Source organism: Danio rerio, chromosome 23, assembly GCF_052040795.2.
Source record: "Danio rerio strain M-AB ecotype USA chromosome 23, GRCz13ab, whole genome shotgun sequence".
Taxonomy (NCBI): domain Eukaryota; kingdom Metazoa; phylum Chordata; class Actinopteri; order Cypriniformes; family Danionidae; genus Danio; species Danio rerio.
In genome coordinates, this window is record NC_141043.1 from 28,677,361 (window position 1) to 28,690,417 (window position 13,057).

Sequence of the window (13,057 nt, forward strand, 5' to 3'; positions counted from 1 at the left end):
AAATTTGGGCTACTAATTTTTGAACCATTATTGCAAGTTATTTTGTTAGATTAGCTCCATATTTGGCTTCAGTACTGACTATATGCACAAATATAATATTGTAAAGCATCCTGTAGGAGGGCAAAGCTGTGGCGCAGTAGGTAGTGCTGCCGCCTCACAGCAAGAAGGTTGCTGGGTCGCTGGTTCGAGCCTCGGCTCAGTTGGCGTTTCTGTGTGGAGTTTGCATGTTCTCCCTGCGTTTGTGTGGGTTTCCTCCGGGTGTTCCGGTTTCACCCACAGTCCAGAGATGGGTTGCGGCTGGAAGGGCATCTGCTGTGTAAAAACTGGCTGGACAAGTGGATGGTTCATTCCACTGTGGCGACCCCGGATTAATAAAGGGACTAATCCGACAAGAAAATGAATGAATGAATGATCCTGTAGGAAATATGAATTTAAATGAGAGAGTCAGGGGTGTTCTTATACTGTATATGTCGAGCACCAGTATATACACTACCGATCAAAAGTTTGGGGTCAGTTTTTTTTTCCTTTTTTTTTTAAAGAAAATTATTGTGTTCATCAAGGCGGCATTTATTAAATGTAAAAAAAAAAAAAATTAAATTGTTAAATATTTATTAAAGTTTTAAATAACTGCTTTCTTATTGTATGTAGTTGCAAATGAAATTATTACTTCAGTCATTATTTCTTTTATTACTATTACCAGTAATAATAATATTATTAATAATAATTAATATTAAAGTGATTTATGAAGGATCATGTGACTGAAGACTGGAGTAATGAAGCTGAAAATTCATCTTTAAAATCACTGGAATAAATGTTTAAATTAAATGATAAACTACTTTTGAACAGTTATTTTTTAGTGCAATAAAATGTAACATTTACAATTTTTTCTATATTTTTGGTTAAATAAATGCAGCATCGGTGAGCAGGAGAAGATTATTTTAAAACATTTTAAAACATCAGTACACTGTCAGAAAAAATGTGCAAAATTTGTACCTTTAGGGGTACAATGGCTTGTCACTGGGGCAGTACCCTCAAAGGTACACCTGTTGTACCCTTTCACATGGGTACATATTTGTACCCTAGCAGTATGTACCTTAATGGGTCAAATATGTACCTCTGCTGACTAATTTGTACCTTACTTGGGCTATGGTGCAAAAATGTATCTTTAAAAAAGGTACAATTTCTCCTCCATAGGGATTAATTTTGTACCCTTTCAATTCAGAATTGTACTCCATACACATTAAATTTCATTTATCACATTTATTAAAAATTAAATATCAACATTTTTACAGGATGAATGTTTAAACATTACATAATTTTAAAATAATAAAAAGCAATATTTTTCCATGAGTACAAACTGCACGATAATTGTACTTTTGTACTTGTAACATTTTATCACAGACACTCATTGAAAGATTCAAAACAATTACATTGTCACCTTTTTAGAGGATGAAAGTTTTAAACTATCACAATGTCCTACCAGATGCATAAACTTAAAAAAATAGCTGCTTAAACATTTTATGAAACAGCAAAAAAGCTTAATATTATTTTTTAACACCAGTACATCCCATTTTACTGAGCATTTTTTACCAATGTAACAAAGTAATCTTTCTAAAACAGCACTAGACCTCATGAAGTATATTTTTGTTAGTGCACTGCATTCTACATTTTTCTAAAAGCATCAAGAATCTCAAACAAAGCAATCTTTTTCCATACAGTAAATTGAAACATGTCACTGTATACCCTTAATCATTTTAGATCTCAAAAACACATTTGATCAAACAGTATTACACATTTGATTTAAAATTTCTAAACATTCTTAAACAGTTTATCAGCAGAGTATGTTTCAAGAGCCTGAAAGTCCGTCTGTCTTGGTTTATAACACCCCATTCAAAGTCAACTCCTAGTGTATTTGCATGGAAATATGAATCATACAACAGCAGTATTATAAACTTGCCACACAGAAACCAGTGCAGTATTGACATTTAAAAGGTATTTCATTAGGAAAGAGTCATTTCTTCTCCATTAGCGGTCTCACATGCACACGAAAACAGTTCAATTTGAACACCTGAATGTGTCAATCTCATCAAGGTTGTTGGGCGGAAAAAATTCTTAGCATTGTGTCATCTTGTGCATCTCAGTTGATTTGGGCAATGTTATTGAAATGTCTATAGCTGCTAGTCTTAAATTACTGATGCAGACTCGAAACGCATGCAAAAAAGTAAATGCAAAGATCCAAGCATTGCTGTTGGATGCAGACCCAGCAATACCAGTTCTCTCGGACAGCTGCACTGAGTTGTTTTTCTTGTAATTTTGGATCTCCATCTTCACACCGTTGCTGATGTTCAAATTTAAATTGTTGTTCCATCTCGGGGAGTTGCTGATGTTCATCCTTTGCATTCTTTATGTAGCGTGGATAAGCCAAGTTGAAAACACAGTAAACGGCGAAGGATGTAATAATGCCTTTTAACTCCTATTCTCCAACACTTTGCAAAGGACTTTCAACCATCTGTAGAGGTGGGTAGGGAGCATCATCATCATCCCACTGTGAAAAGGAAAAAAGACATCAATAAACAATGTAAAATCTGTCAGAACTGCATAACATCTATCAGAGTATTACAAAGTGTTTAACCAACAGTACCCAAACCTCTTCCAGTGTAATTACTGTAAGCAATCAACTTTCTCTTTAAAGATATGGGGGAGCAGAATTAGAGCAGCACGAAAGTCTGAATCTACTGTAAAATAAAATCATCCATTTATTTATTTTATTTTCAGCTTAGTCCCTTTATTAATCTGGGGTCGCCACAGCGGAATGAACCACCAACCTATCTAGCACGCGTTTTACGCAGCGGATGCCCTTCTAGCTGCAACCCATCACTGGAAAACACCCATACACACTTATTCACACACATACATATGGCCAATTTAGCTTACCCAATTCACCTGTAGCACGTCTTTGGACTTGTTGGACTTGTGGAGGAAACCAGAGCACCTGGAGGAAACCCACGTCAACATGGGGCGAACATGCAAACTCCACACAGAAATGCCAACTGACCCAGCCGAGTCACGAACCAGCAACCTTCTTGATGTGAGGCGATCGTGCTACCCACTGCACCACCTTAAAATAAAATAAAGACAAAAAATTAACAAAGTACTCTTAAATAATTTTATAATATAAAAGGACTCGTTTTTAAAATAAAGAAAAAAAAATATTGGAACGTTTAGCAAATGCTGAATAAAAGATATTTAATGTATTTTTATGAATTACATTTTTTAAAGAAAAACATTGAGAAATGTTCTCTATATAAAGGGTTTGTATATAAGACCTATGAGTTTGAACTTTCTAAATGCAGCTTGAAAAGGCACTTAATGATCCAAGAAATAAAGGTTTGAACTGCAAAATTATTATTATGTAAGTTTTATGTTAATACCTGTTAGATCATCTGCAAACTTCTATTCTCCAGCTTTTTTGTAGACTTTGGCCAGTGGAGATGCTTTTTTTCTTAATCAAGCTCAGGCACCTTTAGCACAAGCTGTCCTTGAAGCTCTGACTTGGTTGGAGATGGTTGATGAATGCATTCAGTCAGGTTCACCATGACTATAATAAACAAAAAGGAAATTAGTGATTCACTTTAAATAAAAACTATATCTAATATTCTTTGTTGCCATTTCCCTTTAGTTATCACTGTACAAATAGTTGTAAGCTTGAATGCACATATGTGTTCACCACAAAGCTTGAAAATTAAAATATTTTTACAATAGTCATAACATTTATAATAGTCATTTGATCCTACACAGGCTTATACTGACATGAAACATTTAATTTAAACTGAGAACTGATTTAAAATGTGGGATCTCACTGACAAGGGTGTTTTTAATAAAGGGTCACACACCTTATTTCACTGGATACTCAGGCAGTCGCATTACCCACAAAAGATGATGCATCCTCACCAATTGCAGGAATCACCTATTGGATCAAATACAAGTCAAAAATAATGACAATCATAAAAATTCAAATTTAACTTTAATACTTCACTTTACAGTTCATAGAAAAAGGGAGATTAAATTTAAGACTGCACAATGAATTCCTAGGGAAAAAGTATATGCACACACACATATACATATATACATATATATATATATATATATATATATATATATATATATATATATATATATATATATATATAGAATTATTAACAAACAGATGAAAGACAAAATACTAAATACTTACGTTATTACACTACTGCTTCCTCGTCCACTTCATTTTCTGAAATAAAAAAAAATCATGATCGGTGTGAACTTGAGGTTAACAGCAAACAAAAAAAGCTTTAAATTAGCAACTCAAAGGTGTGATAAAGACCTGCACCTCGATCTGACACGACAGATGATTAGGACTCTCTTGAACATGCGTTTATAACGTTATTTAAATATGTAACGTTACAAAATACAACTGCTATAAATGAACGTGGGTCGAGATATGCATAAACTAAAGTTATATTGTTTCAGACATAAAGGGGACAGGCATTCACTTCACTCCTGTCCTGAGTAAGTTAAACATGAACGTTAGCATGAACGTTAACGTTAGCTTCCCAACACTGAGAAAATTCTGAATTTATAAATAACGTATGCAATAAAGGCTTAACAACATTATCCAAACAAAACGAAATGTGTTTGAACTGTTTCTCTGGACGTTTCACCGCTGTTTTTTCAGTGTCTCGAGCTCTGTCTCATGTCCAGGTTATGTGAAAAATCATATTTTAATTTCTGGTCAACCTTAATTTACAAAAGGGTCCCCTCACGCGGCAGGTAACTCGACGGTAATCTTAACTAAGTTACATACACAAGGCAAAGTAACGTCAATTATGAATTGAATATGACCCAACGGATATTTACAATAAGTTATTTAACATTAAACGTACCTGCAAATGTCTGTGCTTCGTCTTCACGAGCGTATTCCAGCTTCTTTGAGTCCTTCAGGTCCATCCTCCATCGGCGGCGAGAAGAGCGTCCGAATAGCAGTGCAACAGCTGGAGATTAACCGTCGCACGTAATCAGCTCGCATTATGAATGCATGGCGCGGGCAAAATCCTATTGGACAACACGAATTCAAATCTGCTGGCTGCCTGCTAATGCTAAGCGAAAGTCAATGGACAATCCCCGCTTTGCGGACCCGCAAGTTTAAAAAAAATATCATCTAATGTGTCACAAAATGTAGTTTTAAGAGTATTTCAGGCGAGAATGTAGTTGTTTTAAACTCGAATCGGCAGTTTATTTAAAAAGACAGCGCTTCTTTGACAATGTGCTTCAGTGAAAGCGGACTCTGTCAGCGGGAGCTTTATGATTCTCTCCCCCGCCGACAGCAGCATTTACTTCGGCCAGTCAATCTCGGATCTGCCGCTGGATTCAATCTCCCCCTTGTAGATAAAACATTATATTTAATACATTTTGTGTATATCTAACGGCCAGCTTTTGGTCTTTTAAATCTATTATTTGTTCTCAGTTGTATTATTTTGGCAGTATTATTCTGTTAAGTTTTATAATTGTTTTATTAATTAATTTATTTATTAATGCTACAATGTTGTACTCTGTCTTTGTTTACCAAGCTGGTTACCTTTAATTCCTATTGTATATATCTACTTTATACTTGCATGTCCATTCTAGTAGTTTATTAAATCTGATAATCAAAGAAAGGTCTGTGTATAATAAGCCATTTCACTTTACATTTAGGGGGATTTATGTTAACATTTTCTTAAATCAAAAATATTAATTTATAATATTTATAAGGCCATGTTTATATAATTAAATAATTTAATTTATAATGTACAGTTTTTTTGTGCATTTCTTCCAAATAACCAACAACTCATAACATAAATGAAGGACCATTTCATACACGTTGACTTGCTCCTTTTTCACACAAGTGATTGTACCTTTCTTTAGGCCTTAAATGGCCCAAACATGGACCCTTTAACAGTTGGGAACATATTTGTACCATTTTTACCCTTAAATGGTACATATAAGTATCTTAGGGTGCTACTTTGAACCATTGAGGGTACAACTTCACCATTTGTACCCCAAGTGTTCACAAATGTACCCCAACCGTACCCTTTTTTCTGACAGTGTAGAAAATCCTACTGACCCCAAACTTTTGACCGGTAGTGTATAAATATATTTGTGAGAATTTGTGAATTAATGATTGACTATGGTGACAAATAAATAAATAAAGGAAAGCAACAAATATACACAAACAAGCTCATATTTAATTATGAAGTGCCTCTTTTGCGCATTTTAACAACATTTCAGAAAACTTAATAAACTTTTTAAATGTATACTGATGAATATAGTTATTTTTTTTACCCTATTCACCTACAGTGTCTTAAACTGCTGCTTTTAATCTTGATTAAACATCAGCCACTTTCATCACTGGAGTAACAACTAAACAGAAAGGATTCTTGATCTGAATGACATCTGCAACCCATAGAGAGGTCAAGACGAGTCAGTGTGTGATGTGGGGACATCCATTCCTGTCAAGTCTTTTGGGATGCAGTGCAGCCAGCAGATGTTGCGGACGGAGAACAGTATTCCGGCTATGTGGAGCATCTGGGAGCAGCATAGCAGGGATGTCTGGCCGTCCACGTGCCTCGACATGTATCTTCCCTCATTCCCCCATGCTTCACTGGGAGAATAGGCTTGGGGGTGGTGATAAAGCTCATTGTACATTGGGGTATAAATCCAACAAGCTCTTCTTCTGACACAGCATGACAACCATGCATGCTTAATGACCTCCTTCCCCCCCAGGCATCTGTGACAATCTGTGCATTCGACTGTCTCCGTCTGAAACCCACCCCGCACAAAAAGCTTTGGCCGCCAATTTGGGTAAAGCAGACTCCTTTTTTTCAGTTCCATTAGATTTGTCATCTCGAATCTGTGGGTTATTATGCCATCCTACATCAAAACATGTGATCTCATCCAAGAGTTCCACTGAAAGGAAGGTTTATGCAAAAAGAAAAATCTGTCTTCATTTAGCCATCATCATTATCTTTTTATAAACTTGATTTTCATCCATATTGAGAAAAAAAGATATTTAGTAGAATGTTCATGCTGCCTTATTTCTACATCAGTCATTACGTGAATGAGGACCAGACTAATTCAGATTCAGAAACAAAATTCATTATTTCTTTCTTCTCACATTAAGGCAGAGGCTTGTTAGAAATTGAAGTCATTTTTCTCTACATTGTAACCCTGAAAACATAGTTGTGGGATTTGAATATGCAGATTTAATTATTATAATTGTGATAAAGTCATTCAATCATGCCACAGAGTCATTTGGTACTATACATTTTGATGTGGTATATTTGAATATAGGATTCTCTTTCTGTGAATGCAAACACAAGTGAAAATACCAAAATGTCACTCTCCAGTGTCATGGAAGGAAAAGAGAAGTGTGAACATGTGGCTGAATGTCTCCTTTTGAGTTTCATATAGAAGAAAATAACCTAAGGAAGTTTTTAGTAGATTATGCCAGTATTTAAATATTGTACATTAAAATGTCAAATCTATTGGAACTTTAAAGGGTTAGTTATGCAAAATTGAAAATTATGTTATTATGTCATTCCAACATTCTTGCTGTTCTCGCGTAAATCCACCACTGTCAACCGACTGACCGATCGACTGACCCATCCTTCTCCTTCCCTAAACCCATGGTTTAATATGTGCCAGAAAAAGCCAGGTTTGGATTCAGCACCTCTGAAGTCTGACCAGGCACCTCATTTTACCTATCCCCCTCCTCCCCCTTCTTAACTCTGTTTTACGACTCTGCAACCCTCTGAAACGCAATCTGTTTCGGGACCTTGCAATTTACAAATTAAGCACTGCTTATGTCACGATTACCAGCGATCATTTCCCATAAGATCGCTGGTTTGCACCCACAATAACCATGGACTACAAATCTGCCATTTCTGGACTATATATTCATACATGCACTCCGGTCACACTCACACATGCTTCCTCATCTAGACTGATTACATTCACACCACCTGATTGTCAGAGACTGATTAACACACACTATTTAAGCCACACATTCACCCCTTCAGTTTGCAGAGTCTTGATGTCTGTCACAGTAGCATTACAACGCGTTTCCTAGTCTAGTTATCTTGTGTACCGACCGCTAGCCTTGTTAGCCTTGTTAGCCTCTTTGTCTTTGCCTGCTGCCTGCCTTTCTTTCCTCTTGCCTGTATTCGACTGTGTTTCTGGATTGTCCTCACACACCTGTTTGCACCTGTTTTGACCACCGCTTGCCTGACTGTGAATAAAACCTGCATATTGGATCTTACCTCAGTTGTTGGTGTTACTCCCCGTGGTTACAGAAGACTCGGCCTCAAACATGGATCCAGCGGGTATAAAGATCATGCATCTTCGTCAGGAAGCACGGTCCATTGAGGAATATGTGGAGGACTTCATCCAGGTAGCCCATTTAACATTTTGGGATGATTTATGCCTGATGATATTTTTTCGTGGAGGACTTTCTGAACCCCTTTATTCTATCATGCCATTACATCAGCCCCACTGGACATTAGAAATATACATCGAACTGGCATTACAATTGAGTGGGGCCCCTTTTACTATTGGCAAGGTGGAGGAGACCCCTAAATGTTTTTGTTTTTTTGGGGGGGGGGCATAGGACAGCAAGACCCGCAACGGGGCTTGCTGCTCATTCCACTACATCTCCAGCTCACAAGATGGCCGCCTCCAGTCTTCCAGCTCACAAGATGACTGCTTCTCCAGCTCACAAGATGGCCGCCTCCAGCTCACAAAACGGCCGCCTCCAGTCCTCCAGCTCACAAGATGGCTTCCTGTCCTGAGTCTGTTCCTGAAATGCCATCACCAGAGCTGCCAGAGTCGACACCGCCGCCGTTAGAGCTGTCAGAGTCGACGCCGCTGCTGCCAGTGTCGACGCCGCTGCCACCAGAGCTGCTAGAGTCGATGCCAGCGCTGCCACTGCCACTGCTGCCTGAGTATCATGAAGGGTCCGAGCCGCCATCTGAGTCTCAAGAAGGGTCCCAGACCATGTCCAGGCCCCAAGGGTTAACCCGCACCCAAAAGCGGAGGTTTAAGAGGAAGGCGTCTTCAGCCCCAGAGCACCCTCCAGTGTCGGCTCCAACCCCAGAGCACCCTCCAGTGTCGGCTCCAGCCCCAGAGCGCCCTCCAGGGTCGGCTCCAGCCCCAGAGCGCCCTCCAGTGTCAGCTCCAGCCCCAGAGCGCCCTCCAGTGTTGGCTCCAGCCCCAGAGCGCCCTCCAGTGTCGGCTCCAGCCCCAGAGCGCCCTCCAGTGTCAGCTCCAGCCCCAGAGCGCCCTCCAGTGTCGGCTCCAGCCCCAGAGCGCCCTCCAGTGTCTGCTCCGGCCCCAACCCGGCTCCTTGCCCTGCCGGCACCAGCTCAACTCCTTGCCTTGCTGGCACCACTCCGACGTCTCGCCCTGCCGGCGCCACCCAGACGGCTCGCCCTGCCGGCGCCACCCAGAGGGCTCGCCCTGCCGGCGCCACCCAGAGGGCTCGCCCTGACGACGCCACCCAGACGGCTCGCCCTGATGGTGCCACCCAGACGGCTCTCCCTGCCGGCCCCAGTCCAGATCCTTGCCCTGCCGGTCCCAGTCCGGCTCCTTGCCCTGCCGGCCCCAGTCCGGCTCCTTGCCCTGCCGGGCCTAGTCCGGCTCCTTGCCCTGCCGGTCTCAGCCCGGCTCCTTGCCTTGCCGGTCCCAGCAGGCCTCCAGGCCCTCTGCAGCCTCATGATCCCGGGCCTCTGCAGCTCCATGTTCCAGACCCACTGCAGTCTCATGATACCGGGCCACTGCAGCCCCATGTTCCAGACCCTCCACAGCTCCATTTTCCAGACCCACTGCAGCTCCATGCCCCTGGCCTCCCACAGCCTCATGATCCAAGGCCCTCCGCAGCTCCACGCTCCAGGCTCTCTGCAGCTCCACTCTCCAGGCTCTCCGCAGCTCCACTCTCCAGGCCCTCCGCAGCTCCACTCTCCAGGCCCTCCGCAGCTCCACTCTCCAGGCCCTCCCCAGCTCCACTCTCCAGGCCCTCCGCAGCTCCACTCTCCAGGCCCTCCGCAGCTCCACTCTCCAGGCCCTCCGTAGCTCACACATGCTTCCTCATCTAGACTGATTACATTCACACCACCTGAGGACTGTCAGAGACTGATTAACACACACTATTTAAGCCACACATTCACCCCTTCAGTTTGCTGAGTCTTGTTATCTGTCACAGTAGCATTACAACGCGTTTCCCAGTCTAGTTATCTTGTGTACCGACCGTTAGCCTTGTTAGCCTCATTGTCTTTGCCTGCCGCCTGCCTTTCTGACCTCTTGCCTGTATTCGACTGTGTTTCTGGATTGTCCTCATACACCTGTTTGCACCTGTGTTGACCACCGCTTGCCTGACTGTGAATAAACCTGCATATTGGATCTTACCTCAGTTGTTGGTGTTACTCCCCATGGTTACAGCTTAACCCTAACCAATAGTGTTTTCAAAAACACAGATTGACCCGCCCAACACACTTCACTAAACCCAACCGACAGTTTTAAAAAGCAATGCAGAAAAAAAAAAGCCCTCGCCTGATTTTTACCACGTTTTCAGATTTTACCACAGTCTCACCCTGTTATTTACTGTTTTTTTTTTTAGTTTTTGGCTTGTCTTACCTGCTTTCTGGAATCGAATCCCGTCTTCGTGATCAACTTCTCTCTGCGTCTGAAGTCCACCGACGAAGGCAAGCTTCTGGACAAACTGGTGACAGCAGTAGAGCTGTCCATACGGAGGTAAGCAGTCAGCTGGTAAGCGCGAAAAGGAACTGCGTCATACCACTCTGTACCGTTCAATTTAAAGACGAAATGCAGCCATATGTACTTCTGGCTACATAATTCGCGACCTCTAGAAACGTATATAGGGCTACGTTTTCAGAATGTGTCTGTGTAGGTTTCGTCTGTTCAGTGTCAATATAGGGCGCATGTTCACGAGAGCCCTGAGTACTTTATCTTTACCTCTGATGTGCCTGTGCTTTGTTTCAGGCAGAGGAAGTCATGCACAGGTATCTGGGGTAAACAGCAGTGCACTCATAAACGATCAACCTATTTTTATTTTTGGGTGAACTAACCCTTTAATATTAAAGAGTGTAAAAATGAAGGTTCATGGAAACACTCTTTAAAAATAAAGCTTCCTAAAGCTTATTGTTCAGTGATGCCATGGAAGTACAATTTTCCAGTGTTCCAAGCTATTAAAAGAACAGATTGTCACTGGTCACTGTAATAAAACAAACAAAAAGGCTCCTCTATCACAATGCTACAAAAGCTGGAGAATCTGGAACCTTCATTTATTAAAATTAAGTCTAAAATTATTTATACCCCTGGCAAATTCTGACCTAAAGTTACTTTAATTCAACCAGCAAGTTTTTTTTTTTTTTTTTTTTTTTGTCTGGAAATGACACAGTCTTCTCCAATAGATAATAAAGCAACGTACAAGAGGCGTCATTGTGGGGAAAAAAAAACTTTTTTTTGCTTTTATTTACCTTTGGCTTTGCAAGGGGTATGAATTATCTCGTAACCTTTTCTTACTAAATATAAAGGGTCGAAATATTGATTTTCAAAAGCTTGACGCAGACTGTGATGATTTTTTTAAAAGAACCACAGTGTGAAAAGCATTCTAAGAATGAAAGGAATCCATTTTCCACTCTCTAAAGAGCCTTTTTGCGCAATCAAAAAGTTCCATGTATGTTAAAAGTTTCTTCACTGAACTAAAGATGCCAATAAAGAAACTTTATGTTTAAGAGTGTTAAAGCTCTGGTCAACCTTTAGTTTAAGGCACAATTCTCACTATTAATAAACCATTAATTAATAAATTCTTAATTTGCTGCTTATTAAAAGTTATTAAAGGGCACCTATTTTTCAAGATTTAAGTTAAGTCTTTTGTCTCCAGATTATGTCTGTTAAGTTTCAGCTCAAAACACCCATCAGATTATATATTATACCTTCCAAAACATTGGAATCCTCTGCTTTGAACACAGTATAGCTGTTTTTTTGTGGCCTGTGCCTTTAATACTAGTTCTTCCTGCTCACTGTTCCCACTGCCTGTCAGATTGTGCCTCAATCTCTGCCTTGGTAGCGTCAGATAAACAGCACAGTGACAGACATGACGGAAGCAGATCTCACATAATGTTTGTGAGAAATACTACATAGCAGCACCAATGATTATTATTCAACCCAGGCTCATTCTGGAAACGTAGCCCCGCGGACGTTTCTGAAGACTGCGAAATACATCCCGGAAGGTATGTATTTGTGCAGTTTTTGTTTTCGCGAATTTATTTGGTAGGATATTAGGTAGGAGTAGGGGTGTATAAGATCATGCAGAATATGTGATTTATGAGCTTTTACATATAAACAGCCAATACCTTAATAATAGGCAGGTAATAAGCCACTAGTTAATTGTGAGAATTGGTATGCATAAAGTGTTGCCAAGATTCTTTAGTTAGATTTTTAAAACATTCTTCATATTAGAGGAAAATGTTATTTCAAGAAAAGTTTACTTGCAGAAATGGTTCTGTTATTGCACTGCTACAAAATGCCCCTCAATGAATCTAAAAGAAGTGTTTTCCTTTTTATCTCACAATAAATACAGCTTCCAAACAGTGTTTTTTGTAGAGACCCCATTTTTGAGATTCCACTCAGAGATCCTTTCAACAAACAGTTCCCAAACAAAAGCAATTAACCTATATCCACTAAAAGCTTTTGTTGCGTTTGATTGGTTTATGCACGTTAAAGCTCTTTCATTGAACCACAGATGCCAATAAAGAGTCAGCAACAACACCTTGATGAATAATTACCAATGAGATTTGTAGCACACATAGACACAAAATAGATTTTTACGCCAACTTTGGCCAAATTAGGTCATCGCTTAAATGCGTTTGGTTTATTTCAGGCAATGGATGCTCCTCACGCTCAACAATCAACATGAAGATTGATGTGGATCAGTTAGCAGAATGGCTCCTGAGCAGCAGCAGGGGGG

General features: G+C 40.2%; 1 long non-coding RNA gene across 1 annotated transcript; it reads right to left on the reverse strand.

Annotated features, from left to right (window-relative positions):
- Nucleotides 1–1,245: 1,245 nt before the first annotated feature.
- LOC147838218 (uncharacterized) lies at nt 1,246–5,013 on the reverse strand. Its single transcript, XR_015523651.1, has 6 exons — nt 4,923–5,013; nt 4,235–4,270; nt 3,894–3,967; nt 3,432–3,598; nt 2,935–3,118; nt 1,246–2,545 (listed from the first exon to the last, which is right to left on the reverse strand). It is a non-coding gene; the product is annotated as an uncharacterized LOC147838218 (long non-coding RNA).
- Between the last annotated feature and the right edge of the window lie 8,044 nt (nt 5,014–13,057).